The following is a 13,807-nucleotide window of genomic DNA, read 5'->3' as shown; positions in this document are numbered from 1 at the left end:
TCTCTGCTTAAATCTGACTCGTGGGATGATCAAAGAAGATGATTTTTGATTTAAATGATCAAATTCTGGATGGGAATGAACATCCCTAGGCTGGTAACACACCTAAGATGAGTTTTAAAGTAATGGCGTGGAAATACTCTTTGTTGTTGGATGTGGTCACTTTAGTCAGGAAACATGTGTATTAATTTCTTTTTCACTAATTTGGACATGCACGTACACACACATACACGTGCAGTTGTGCCTGCATTCATATGTCATAGTGATAATTAACAATAAATTAGTGAGGGATGAGGTGAGAGGGAGAAGTGTTTAAGAGAGAGTGGGATTGTTGTTGGATAAATCTTTAGACTTTATAGATCTTGGTGTTCCCATCTGAAGGTCTTGTGATGAAGATACTGCCATTTCTCAAAATAGCAGCTCTTGCATTGGTTGTTCCATTGTGGGCGATAAATTGATAACTCTGGCTTTAATGTTCTCTTGTTGAATTTACTGTCAGTACCTGTGTTTCTATTGGATTTAGTCAGGAAATCAGGATTGTTCAGAACTTATTCATATTTGACTTGGAGCCCCAACATTAGGATCCACATCCAAGATATGGATTTTTGTTTTGGGTTAGGTTGGGTGGGGTGGGGGTGATGAGAGAAAGGGTGGGTTTAAATATGAATCTTACCTGCCAAATGTTACATAAAAACTCCTACCGTTTCCCACCGTTTGTTTTGATTTGGTGATGAGGGTGGGCCTTGGTGCTACGGTAAGGTTGCTCCATTGTGACCAAGTGGTCACAAGTTCGAGGCTAGAAACAACCTCTCTGCGAAAGTAGGGGTAAGGTTACGTACATTATGACCCTTCCCAAAACCCGTAGAGGCAGGAGCCTCGTGCATTGGGTATGCCTTTTTTTTTTTTTTTTTTTTTAATTTGATTGGGTGAATTTCACAGGCATGTGATATTACCACTGCTCTCATTGGCTTCCGTGTATGTGCAATAGCTACACTCTCCCATAGAGAATGTCAAACCATATATTTAATAGGCCAAAGATTTCATACATGACTGTGCAAACATGCACGGTCATGTCCCCTCACATGGAGTTGGAAAAATTCATAAACCCTCCACCCCTATTTAAAGCCATAAAACACCTACCCTCTCACATACACAATGTACACAGCCGTGAATGAAAACTGTTTCCTATTTAATTAGAGAGGAAATATAGGAGAGGGAGTGAGACAGAGACAATTTGGATCCTCTACTGCCGAGCTGCCCGGCAGGACCCTATTGCCAAGATAGAGCAATGCAATAAATGACTGCCTTATCCCCACTTAGGCAAGGTGCTTGGGCAGGGATAAGATGGTCATTCCTTGCCTTGTTGTGTCTTGGCAGTAGGGTCCTGCCGGGCAGCTCGGCAGTAGAGGATCAAGGTCCAAACTGAGAGGGAAGTACATGCTTTCTTCTTCCTTGATTTGGTGGGAAGTACATGCTTCCCTTTCCATTGATTTGGTTGGAAGGAATAAAAAGGCAGAAATTAATATGCGGAGACAGTAGGAGGGGGGGGGGGGGGTGGGTTTGTTATTATGTCTACTTCACTGGTGTCTTATTAATAGAGAGGAAATATATCATACAGACGAGGGAGTGAGAGTGAGAGTGAGAGACCGAGAGGGAAGTACATGCTTCCTTTTCCCTTGATTTGATTGGAAGGAAAAAGGCAGAAATTAATAGTGAAAATTACATGATTAGCTACTTTTGGGTTTTCATTTACAAAACTGTCCATCCTATGTTTGAGTTAACAAATAGACAAACAAGTTTAGTTTTATAAAACTAGACAAAACAGTGACTCTACTTCCTTCCTCGACAGTTCTCCTTTGAAAAAATCTCTTTCTTTCCCTCGGTTACTTGGGGTTACTTGGGGTAGTAGAGATTGGCGGTGGCTGGGACAAGGACAGGGTTGCATGGAACGGAGGATGCCTAGGTCAGAAGGCAATGACAGGGGTAAAAGTATCTAAAAATGTAATTGTGGGAGGGAGAGACTATTTTGTGCAGTTCTGTAAACCTTAATTTGTTTTTGTCTATTTTTGTTAACTCAAACATAGGGTGGATAGTTTTGTAAATGAAAACCCAAAAGTCCTAATCATGTAATTTTTCCAAATTAATATGCGGAGATGGTAGGGAAGGGGGGTGGGGATCATGACCACTTCACTCGTGTCTTATTAATTGCACTTTGCACTCATGTCACATGTGATTTCATTCGCAAAAGAAAAAAAAAAATTGTCACACGCGATAGAAGTTGACTATGACGCAATTGACGCAAACAAATGAGTTGCAAATTCTAATTTGGATTTTTTACAATTACCACCCCAAAATCTTTCATATTTATTATTATCCTCCCAAAACTTTGAAACAACTGTTACCCTCCCCTGTTGCATACTAATAACTAACTGGCCCCCACCGTTATAGAACCGTAACGGAAGGGGTTAGTTGTGAGAGTGTGCTGTTGCCATGGATTTTCTAGGACCAAAATGCCCTTTTGGGGTGGTAATTGTAAAAAACTCCCACCCCATCACCGTCCCTTCTCCTCCTCATCTCTGAGTACCCAATAAGAAAAGTAACCCTAGAAATCCAAAATCCATAACCCACCAAGAAAGGGAAATTAGTTAATTACCAACCTTAGCAATGAAGATAAGCATCCAGGTTCTTCCAGGTGATTCAGATCCTGCAAGCGTATTGAGAAATTCAGAAGGATCAAGCTTGGAGGTTCGTACGGTTAATGTGAGCAGGAAGAAGAAGAAGGAGAAGATGGAGAAGAAGGAGGAGGAGAAGGGATGGTGATGGGGTGGGAGTTTTTTACAATTACCACCCCAAAAGGGCATTTTGGTCTTAGAAAATTTGTGACAACAGCACACTCTCACGACTAACCCCCTCCGTTACGGTTTTGTAACGGTGGGGGCCAGTTAGTTATTAGTATGCAACAGGGGAGGGTAACAGTTGTTTCAAAGTTTTTTTTTTTTTGGGGGGGGGGGGGGGGTAATAGTAAATATGAAAGATTTTGGGGTGATAATTGTAAAAAACCCTATTATATATAATAAAAAACACTCAAAAGCGTCAAAACCCTAAAAGCGATTCAACTTTTAACTCAACCCCATCTCTTTCCCTTTGAAAGTCGAAACCCCATCTCTTTCCCTCTACGGATTGCGATGTCTTGAAGACTCTGGATTAGCCTCATCTATCGTTCTCGTTTGGACTTTGGAGGAGAAGGCTGACGAGGAGAACTGCAAGGCGAGTTTGGACCAATTAGGTATGTCCGATTGTTCTTATTCTTTGATATCTCTCTCTTGGTTCTGTCTCTCGCTCTCTTCTCTTTGCTATTTCTCTTTTTTTTTGTTTTCCTTTTCACTGGGTCAAACCCTAGAAGGGGTTAATCAAAGTTCCAGAGGAAAAAAAGGGGTGGTGGGCATTTTCGTTGGGTGCCAGTGGTTTTTTTTTTTTTTTAAGTCAAATGGGTGGGGTGATTTTTAGTGAAAATTGAAGAGGTTATCTTGTTTGGGGTAAGGAATTGGATGGGAATGACTTTCTTAGTGAACATGAATGGAGTGTTGATTTCAGTCTGGTTCGCAGTACATGGTATGGAGTATGCATTTGGAGCCCATGAGTACCCAACAAGTGGAGTGTTTGAGGTGGCCGCCACTAATCCCAATCGTCTCCATCTTCATCTTCTCCTTATTCTTCATTCTGATTTCGCATTCTGTTCCTTTCATTGTGTTACACGGTGAGCATCTTTACGAGTTTTCGTTGTGTGAATTTGATAGCTATCGGTTTAATTATAAGTTTAATTAGCGTTTTTTTTTTTTTTGCTGTCTTTTGATTCATTTGCTAGAATATTTCATTTGATTGAAGAATTTTTATGCTTTAGTCAAAGATTAAAGTCAAGGTCAGGTCAGGGACAGGGTCAATCAGGGCCAACCCGACCCATTGACACCCCTATATTGACTCCTTCCCCACGTAACTTTCTCTTTTGTTGCAGAATGATGCTAGAGGGGAAGACATATCTAAGATTGTAATTCTACACTTGTAATTTATACCACCCCTGAGATTTGACAAAAGGATATTTTCACCCCTCCAGTTTTGGAAAATTCTGCGTACCCCCTTGAGGTTTGCAAACGGTAACAAATAAGCCAATTCCGTCAGTTCATGACTAACACTGTTAAAAATTAAACTTGAATTGAGGGAATTGCCCTTCTAAGAAGAACCCAAAAAAAATAATAGATGAATGGACAAAATTACCCTTACAAAGGGGGGGGGGGGGAAACCTGCAACTCATCTTCCCTAATTCGATTGGGGAAGATGAGTTGCAGGTTTCAAAACCATAAGGGCTTTTCTTAAACAATAGCCAAACCAGAAACACATGGAGTGTGAGAACTACATCAACTATCAGATCTTGTACCCTCTACTCCACCAAAATCTGTTTCAGAATTCTCTAAACAATATTCAACTTCTGGTTCAAGGTTTTGTGGTTTGAATTGATAGAGCATTGAGGTATTGATCCATCCTTGGAATTTCGAGTCAATACAAACCTATTTGGTAGAGATTGAACACCCCGTCGAATGCCAGTTTTCCATGTGCGCAAGGAAGAAGACGACCCATCCTTCCTTTCCTAATTCCTTTCTTTCCTTGATTACAGGGTTTTAAAACGCGGGAACGGTCAGTGCCAATTCTGATCCGAATTTGCCCTCGAGAACCCTAAAATCGGTCCTCAGATCCAAAAAAAGGGAAATTTCTAGGGTTTTGAGGTGTGAATCAGTCATATTGAATTGGTCAGAATCGAAACCTTCCGTAGCCAATTCATATCCGAATCAACCTATTCACTGTTGGATATTGTTTAAGAAAATCCTTATGGTTTTGAAACCTACCACCCATGATGAGTTGCAGGTTTTTTTTTTCCCCCTTTGTAAGGGTAATTTTGTCCATTCATCTCTTTTTTTTTTTTTGTTCTTCTTAGAAGGGCAATTCTGTCAATTCAAGTCTAATTTTTAACAGTGTTAGTCATGACTTGACGGAATGGGCTTATTTGTTACCGTTTGCAAACCTCAGGGGGTACGCAGAATTTTTCAAAACTGGAGAGTGAAAATATCCTTTCGTCAAACCTCAGGGGTGGTATGTGTAAATTTCCCTTTATAATATATAAACTCTCTTTTAACCAAAAAAATAGGAGAGCCCACTGGGCTTTTGAGTTTGAGGGAGGTCTCTCTTGCCCGTGGACCTATGGAGACGGAAGAGATCTGCAACGCTCTCATCCTGCAGCCCTTCAAGGTGAGGCCATTTTTAGAGGATCTCTCATCTTTCTCTCTATCTCTCTCTCGCTCTCACTCTCTTCTCTCGCTATCTCTTTCTCCTTCTCTCTCTCTCTCGCAGTCTCTGCAACTCTCAAGTGAGAGACGGTGTGGAGGGTTGTATGTGCGGGCTTGATGGAATTCTTGGAAGTGGTGCCGTTGATGATGTCGAGTTTGCCTGTTGCGTTAAGGTTGAAATTCTTCTGGTACAGCTTGAGAGCGGATTCTAGGGTTTCATCAAAATTGTCGGTGAAGTTTGAAGAGAAAGAGGAGGGGATGTAACTGAATTGGTGAAAGTAATGTTTGAGTTTGGCCAGGCCGGCGATGTGGTCGCCTTTGTGACATCCGGCGGAGTTATGGAATGGTTTCCTTGGGTCAGGGGATGGGTGTGAGGAAGTCGATGGGTTGTTCTGAAATAAGTTTGAGCGACCAGCAACGAATGTTGTCAAGATGAGTCATAGATAAAGTAGCAAAACTGATGTGGCTGGAGAGAGAAGAGAGTGCAGAGATTTCATCATTCTTTTCTGAGATTCAATTTTGTATGAATTTCTAGCAGAGGAGGAAAGAAGAATTGAGGACGAGTTTCATAATTCATGGAATTTAATAGATTTTGAGGGTTTGGTGTTCTTAGATTTTTGCTGAACTCCTTACAAGCCTCGATTGATAAGCTGACACTCGCTATTTTCAAGCTAATGGAGAAATGAACATTGGGAATGGTGGAGTACTTCAACAAGATCTGAAAATCTTCAACTTTTCACCCTTTCAGACGATGATGGTATTATTGTAATTAAATTATAATTTGGAAGAACAGGTTTTACCAAATGCCATTTTTGTCCTGACCATGATCTTGAGACCGTTACCAAATGGTCGTATTCATACACAGAATGTCGTTTTAGACCGGAAATACAAAAGAACGTTTTTGACCAAGAATGGGTGTTATTTACCAAGACCGTTATCAAACGTAGCCTTAGTAAACACATCTGCAAACTGCTCCCCAATTCCAACATGCTTTGGAGGAATCAACCCACTTTGCATCTTTTCTCAAACAAAATGACATTCAATTTCAATGTAGAACAAAAGAGAATATTTTTTCTCAATGAACTATTCTTACCTTGCCAATTAGGGTTACACAATAGATACCCAAAACGATGGAGTACAACGAATGAGAAATTTTTCTCGATGAACTATTCTTACCTTGCCAATTAGGGTTACACAATAGATACCCAAAACGTTGGAGTACAAACAATAACAACAACAACAACCATAGCCTTATCCCAACTAAATGGGGTCGGCTACATGGATCCAATATAGCCAATAAAGGATGCAAGAGAGATAAAAAGTAAAAAAGGAAAATAAGTAAAGGTAGGAGTCGAAGCAATAGCCAAAGCAGCATCCTAAGAACATCCCCCTACAAAGGGTCGGTTATACGGATCCTTGTCCTCCAAACAACTCTATCCGCAGTCATACTAGGGTCGAGCCCTACCACATGCATATCCTTTCTTAGCACTTCATCAATAGTCATCTTAGGCCTGCTCCTACCCCTTTTAGTTTCATTAAGTTGAATCTTGTCACTTTTCCTTACTGGTGCATTCATGGGTCTCCGTTGGACATAACCATACCACCGCAAGTAGCTCTCCCGGAGCTTGTCTTGGATTAGTGCAACTCCCAAACCAGTTCTAATACAATCATTCCTTACTCTATCTCTCCTGGTCTTGCCGCACATCCACCTCAACATCCTCATCTCCGCTACACTCATCTTATTGTTGGAGTACAATGAATGAGAAAATTTTCTCGATGAACTATTCTTACCTTGCCCATTAGGGTTACATTGTAGATACCCAAAACGATGAAGTAGAACGAATGGGAAAAACGGAATAAAGAGTTTGGATCCACCGGTCTGTTTTTTGTGTCAGTGAAACATACCGGGTTAAAAAAACAAAAGAAGAGCAAACTACATGCACTCCTGGTGTTTGAAACAATAATACAACACCCCCTAGTTTCACCTATTACATGCACCCCTGGATTATTGGATGACTTACAAATAAACCCTTACTGTTAAGTTTAAGCCTTAAACATTCAAAAATATCTATATTACCCTTCAATATTGGACAATTTTACCCTTATGAGATAACCGAAATCCATCTCCCCCAAAACCTTCCGCTGTCATCTTCTTCTCCGGCGATTCTTTGAATTAGTGCCGACAGGAATTATTAGTTTCACAACACGATGGAAATCTTTATGACACAGCTCTGCCGCCATGGATTATTGGTTGAATGGGGGTATTTAACGTCACACAATCCTGTAAAATTAAATTCCTGAAATATTTTGCTCTCTGCCGCCATGGATTATTGGTTGAACATGGAGCATCCGTAGCACCCATCTGTTTTGACCGGATGGAGGTATTTAACATCACAAAATCCTGAAAAATCAAAATCCTGAAATATTTATTAGACTCGACTCGATCTAGAACTTCTTGTGGGTTGTCGTTTCTTCCATTTTTGTAGGTAAAAGGAAAAAATGGTGTTGGGAGCTTTAAGGCCGTGATTTTCTGAGATCTTAATTTCTCTTGTCCCCTGCAACTACAGTAGTTTGCAGTGCCCGAAAATGGCGATTTGCTTTCACCAACTGCATGTGTTACTAATAACCCTTTTCCTCGTATCGGGGTCTGCCGTTGAAATCATCTTCAACGGCTTCAATTCTTCGGATCTCTTACTTTACAGCAACATAACCCTAGAATCTAGCATCCTTACTCTCACCAAAGACTCCATTCTCTCCCTTGGCAGAGCTCTCTACCCTTCCAAGATCCCTGCCAGAAGATACCCCAACTCTTAGAATTAGATTCCCTCCTCACAGCGATTCCCATTAAAGCATGAATTAGGGTCTCTGGTCATCTTCTTAGACTTAGATTCCCTCCTCACCCCTCTTATTTGGAATCGGTACTCTGATCTCAGTCTCTAGCTAGCAGAGAAAGAGGAAGAATTGAACAATTAACCATCAAGGTGAGTTATCGAATAGCTTAATAATGAATTAATGGTGGTTGTGGATTTCTGATCATCTTTGTCTACTTCTTATTCTTTTTCGTCAGTTTATCAACCGGGTGGGACAGGTTCTCCGATTTCGTCGACAAGCAAACCCATTTCAGGGAATGGAGAATCCTGATGCCGGCCAGACGTAAGCTATGGCTACCTTCGCCGGAGCTGGAGCTTCCCAAGGGCAAAAGCCTTAATTGATTTAGGGATTTCTCGGTTGGAGGAGAAGAAAGCAAATAAGGGTAAAATGGTATTTAACATAAGTCACTGAAGTAAAAGGATAAAATGGTCTTTTCATTGTCGAAACTAACAGTTCACTAATACCGTGAGCCATCAGGGACTGATACGTAAAAAGTGAAATTAAGGGGTATTTTGTTATTATTTCAAACACCAGGGAGGTACATATAATTTTCTCAAAAACAACTAAAACACCCATTTAAAACCTTGTTCTTCAATTGTAAAACGTTTCAAATAAAACAAAAGAGGAAAAATTGTAAATGTGTGCCCTATAATTTTTGAAGACACCCTAAGCTCCAGCGACCACTCTTGCTTGCGACATCGTCTTCTCCAACGAGGAGATCTGTGAGGGTCTTCTTCAATGAAACCCTAGCTCTGTTGGGAGAGTCTGTCCCTCATTGCTCATTGCTTCATGCCATTCTTCTGGATCGAAACCGAAGCGAGTGGGTAGAACGAAGCTCCATTGAATTCAGGTAATCTCTGCTCATCAGATCTTCTTTGTTTGTTTTCTTCTTCGTCTTTGTCTTCTATCCAGCTTCTTCTGTTATTTTCTTCTCTTCTTCCTCTGCGCAGCTTCTTCTCTTCTTCTTCTTTTGTTAAATTTTTTGCTTGCGATTTAAGCCTCGTACTCTAATTTTTGCAGAAACCCTAAAACTGCAAGACATTGAAAGGCTTTTCCCAAAAGGTCAAAGGTCGACTCTCAAAATCTGACCTCTCACACACCGATCCAACCTCCACCAGTAAAACCCCTCTCTGCTTCCTCATATTCGTCTAAAAAAATCCTATTTTGTTTGATTTTTTTTATGTCTTCCGATCTGGTTCTCTGATAGTTTTGTATAATGTAATGGAAGAATTGTAAAAAATTGGAATAACTGTACAGAAAAATCATGTTCTTTTTTTTGGCTTTTTGTTATTCAAATTTGGTTCTCTGCTTCTTTTTTTTTGGTGTAATGTTAATGGAAGTTTTTGGAAAAAAGATCAGGTTCTCTGGTTGTTTAATGCAAGAAATTGAACAGAAATGGAAGAACCGTACCTTCCTCTTTTGTTTGATTTTTTTGTCTTCCAATCTGGTTCTGTGGTTGTTATGTGAAATTGAAGAAAAAAAAATGGAAGAACATTTGGGTGTCTGGTTGTTTTTTGCTTGTTTTTATTCAGACCTGTGAGTGTGTGAGTGTGTGTAGGACAGCAAGGGGTGGGTGTGTGTGTGGGTGTGTGAGTGTTTGTAGGGGCAGCAAGGGGTGTGTGTGTGTGTGAGTGTGTGAGTGTTTGTAGGGTAGCAAGGGGTGGAGGTGAGTGTGTGGGTGTGTGAGTGTTTGTAGGAGCAGCAAGGGGTGGGTGAGTGTGTGTAGGGCAGCAAGGGGTGGGGGTGAGTGTGGTGAGTGTGTGTGTGGGTGTGTGGGTGTGTGAGTGTTTGTAGGGGCAGCAAGGGGTGGGTGAGTGTGTGAGTGTATGATTATGTGTAGGGGCAGCAAGGGGTGGGTGAGTGTGTGTGTGATTGTGTATAGGGACAGCAAGGGGTGCACAAGGGGTGTGTGTGAGTGTTTGTAGGGGCAGCAAGGGGTGGAGGTGAGCGTTTGAGTGTGTGTGTGTGTATGTGAGTGTGTATAGGGGCAGCAAGGGATGGGGGTGAGTGTTTGAGTGTGTGTAGAGGCAGCAAGGGGTGGGGGTTTATAACGCATTTCAAGATCAATTCATTCCTCAATAATAGCTCATTTTTGATTGATTTGTTTTAACATTAGCTCATGTTTTGACATGGATCCCTTTCTCCTTTCTCTGTCTTATCTGATAGGTTTTTGGTTTTTGTCCTATTTCTTCATGTTTCTATCAACTATTTCTGCAATGCTTTGAAGATTCTATTTTTATTAATGCCCACATTAGGCCCTAAAGTTTATATAAATCTCAGCTCACATGGAGATTTATCGCATATAAATGCCCTGCACAAGCGTGAGTTCTCCATTTATGTGTGTACATGGTTGTATTAGGACAGACTGGCCAACTATCTGGTTTTATTGGTAGTTCTAATATATTAGTACAGTTATTAGTCACTTGATGGCATCTGCTGTTAACATTCAGTAATTTTTAGTGTATGGAGAAGTTGTTACATTTACTGAAACTTGCACGTGTGAATGTCTTTAGGGGCAGCAAGGGGTGGGGGTGAGAGTGTGAGTGTTTGTAGGGGCAGCAAAGTGTGGGTGTAAATTAGTATGCGAGTGTGTGTAGGGGCAGCAAGGGGTGGGGGTGAGTTCTCAGGCGTGAGTGAAATGAAGGAATACAGTCAATGATGCATTACATACTCTGTTATGAAAGTTTTTGAAATACAGAATCCTATTTAGATGTTGTTGTGTTTACTTTGCTCTAGTGTTTGTGTAAGACTTGTAGTTCTTTACCGTTGAACTTCCTAGCATTCCATTCTCACCCAGATGGACTTTTATCCGCTGCTGTAACTGGAGCGCCGTTGTGGCCCCACTGTGCACACATGGCTGCTGCTGCGCCGCACGATGCGCACAGCAGCGCTCCAGTTACAGCAGCAGATAAAAATCCCTCCCAGATTGCATGAAGAGTGAGCTGCCACAGAAAGTTGCCCTTTTAACCATTACCTTATCAGTCATCACACTCTACAATGTCCTTAGGGAAGACTCAACTCCTACAACTGTTCTAACTCAGAATAGCCAATCTATCAAAATTGGTTGAGTCTTAACTTGAGTGAACAAAAAGAGAAAAATAAAAGTTGACCCCATATACATGTTTGCTTCTAACACGTGTAATGTGGTGCTCTCCTTTGATTTTTGCTGTTTTTTTTGTTGCTTCTTAATCACCAATCACTTATTGAATGGACTTATACAGACTTGAAGAGGTTGGACTTCCTCTTGGTCGGACAGTCTTTATTGACCTAGCCTACCCTTTTGTTGTCCATCTATATTTTTTGGTCCTTTCCTCCCTCCTACTCCCATTGTATAGAGGGCTTTAGTCTTATTTTTTTCTTAATAACTTTGAACCCTTTTCACTTTATATGAGGGATTTATATCACGGCATTGCCATATTGGGTACCGCATCAGTCACTGCCCATATTAGACTGATTAGAGATAAAATGGTTTATGGTTTCAAACAAGTGCGTGGGTCTAGAGTGATTTTCTATGTCCACAAGGTTGGGGTTCTTTCATCTTGGAGAATTTGTGAATTGTTTTGAGCGTTTATATATTGATTGCGGTGCTGGAATTCGATGGCACCTGAAGTTAGTGCCTGATAGGTGGGGAAGTTAACTCATAAATTTACACCCACCCCTTGCTACCCCTATAAACACTCACACCCGAGTACTCACCCCCATCCCCTGCTGCCCATACTCATACACTCACACACCGAGCACAACATGCAGAGATGTTCTTTTATGATTGTAAAGAAGACCATGGTCTTCTTAAGATGTAGTTGTAGAAGTAAATTGAATGCAATGAATAACAAGAATTGGGTTATTTGTAAACTTCAAACTTTACTTGTTGGGTCTTTAGCTCAAATTGGTAGAGCACTTGGAACATGAGCATATCTCAAGCATGTTCTAAGGAGATGATAGTTCGAATCCACCAAGATCTTTTTTGGATAGTCATACATGATCATTGTAGATGTTTTCATCTTAATTTTAAGTAAGTATAGTCAAGTGATGACATTTCTGTAATAATTCATTAATTTGGTGAAAGGTGTTTCAGAATAGATTTTATCAAATGGATAATTTTTTTGTTCTAAAAACGTTTCTGAAACAAGTTTATCAAATACCATTTTAAAGCCCAGATACATGTTTCCAAAACAAATAGAAAAAAATGATAAAGATAAAAAACACCTGTTCCGGAACAGAAGCGTTACCAAACGTAACCCAAAAGTCAATCATATTCACTGAAGGAGAAGGATGATACAACATATAGGGATTAGGGATTAGGGAAAAAGAAAAAGACAAGATTGCCCTCACGATGGAGCCAAAAGGGAGTCTTGGGATTTGCCCCAGGCGCTAATCCTGCAAGATTATTTTGGGCTCACAAGACCACAACATACATTTTAATACTCCCCATCAAATTAGAGCGTATATATCATCGTGGCCAACTTTTTACAAATATACTCAATCCTCCTATTACCATACTGCTCTCCAATTTTGACATGCCTTGGAAGAATCAACCCACTCCACATCTTTTTTCGAACAACATGACATTCAATTTCAATGTAGAACAAATGAGAATATTTTTTTTCAATGGACTATTTTTACCTTGCCAATTACGATGGAGTACAATGAATGAGAAAATTTTCTCGATAACTATTCTTACCATAGTTTTAGGATGTATTTGATTTCAATAAACTAAAAAATCAAACACCTGTTACCCACGGTTATGTTTAGAGTTGCTATAGGATTTATTTTTTTTTCCTTATAGAATAATTACGCTGAAGCCCGAACCCTACGATTATCTTGCTGTGGGGATTCAAGATTTTTATCTGCTCCATTACCAACACGCTCCATTTTGTTTCATTACACCCTTAGATGGTTGACACGTGTCCAAAATAGATTCAACGGCTAAATTTAAATTGAGACGGAGGCAGAGAAAACAGAGAACCCCTGGCATTTTCCCTTAACTATGAAGACGGGTCCTAAAAGTGCTAGCTTTTTTTATGGTAAAGCGTGAAAGGAAAGGAATGACAATTTCCTCTATCTCTGATAACTATGTTCAAGTCACTAAACCTATGGATTTGCTTCTCAAGGTCAGGAGCAGTGACCGTGTTGTGACCCTCGACCTAAGCAATGTGGCAAGCTTACGCCAACACCAACTCCTATGACAAGCTCCGTGCACCAGCACCAAACTAAAACTAATGGATAGACAGCGAAAATAAAGGCTATGATGTAGTCCATAACGTGACTGAGAGAGAAAAGAGTCATTAACACAACGAAAATGGTTTAACTTTTTGCCATTGTGTGTTCTTCCAACTGAAAAAAAAAAAATATGAACCATATCTTTCTAAATGGTATGACTAGTAGATTCCTCATAAGAAACTTCACTATACAGTAGACGACTCCTCAGTAGACTCTTTCTTCTCCTCAGTAGAACGCACTGAAAGAGACATACTCGACCTGTTCTTTGCACAGATTGTTCCTATTCCATTCTTCTCAAATACAATCTTCTTTGGAAAACCAGCATTTAAGAACAACTGGGGAAAGCTGATGTAGTAGAACCATTTTAAACCTTTCATCTTTAC

The sequence above is a fragment of the Telopea speciosissima genome, chromosome 7, assembly GCF_018873765.1.
Source record: "Telopea speciosissima isolate NSW1024214 ecotype Mountain lineage chromosome 7, Tspe_v1, whole genome shotgun sequence".
Taxonomy (NCBI): domain Eukaryota; kingdom Viridiplantae; phylum Streptophyta; class Magnoliopsida; order Proteales; family Proteaceae; genus Telopea; species Telopea speciosissima.
This window is presented reverse-complemented; position numbering follows the sequence as displayed.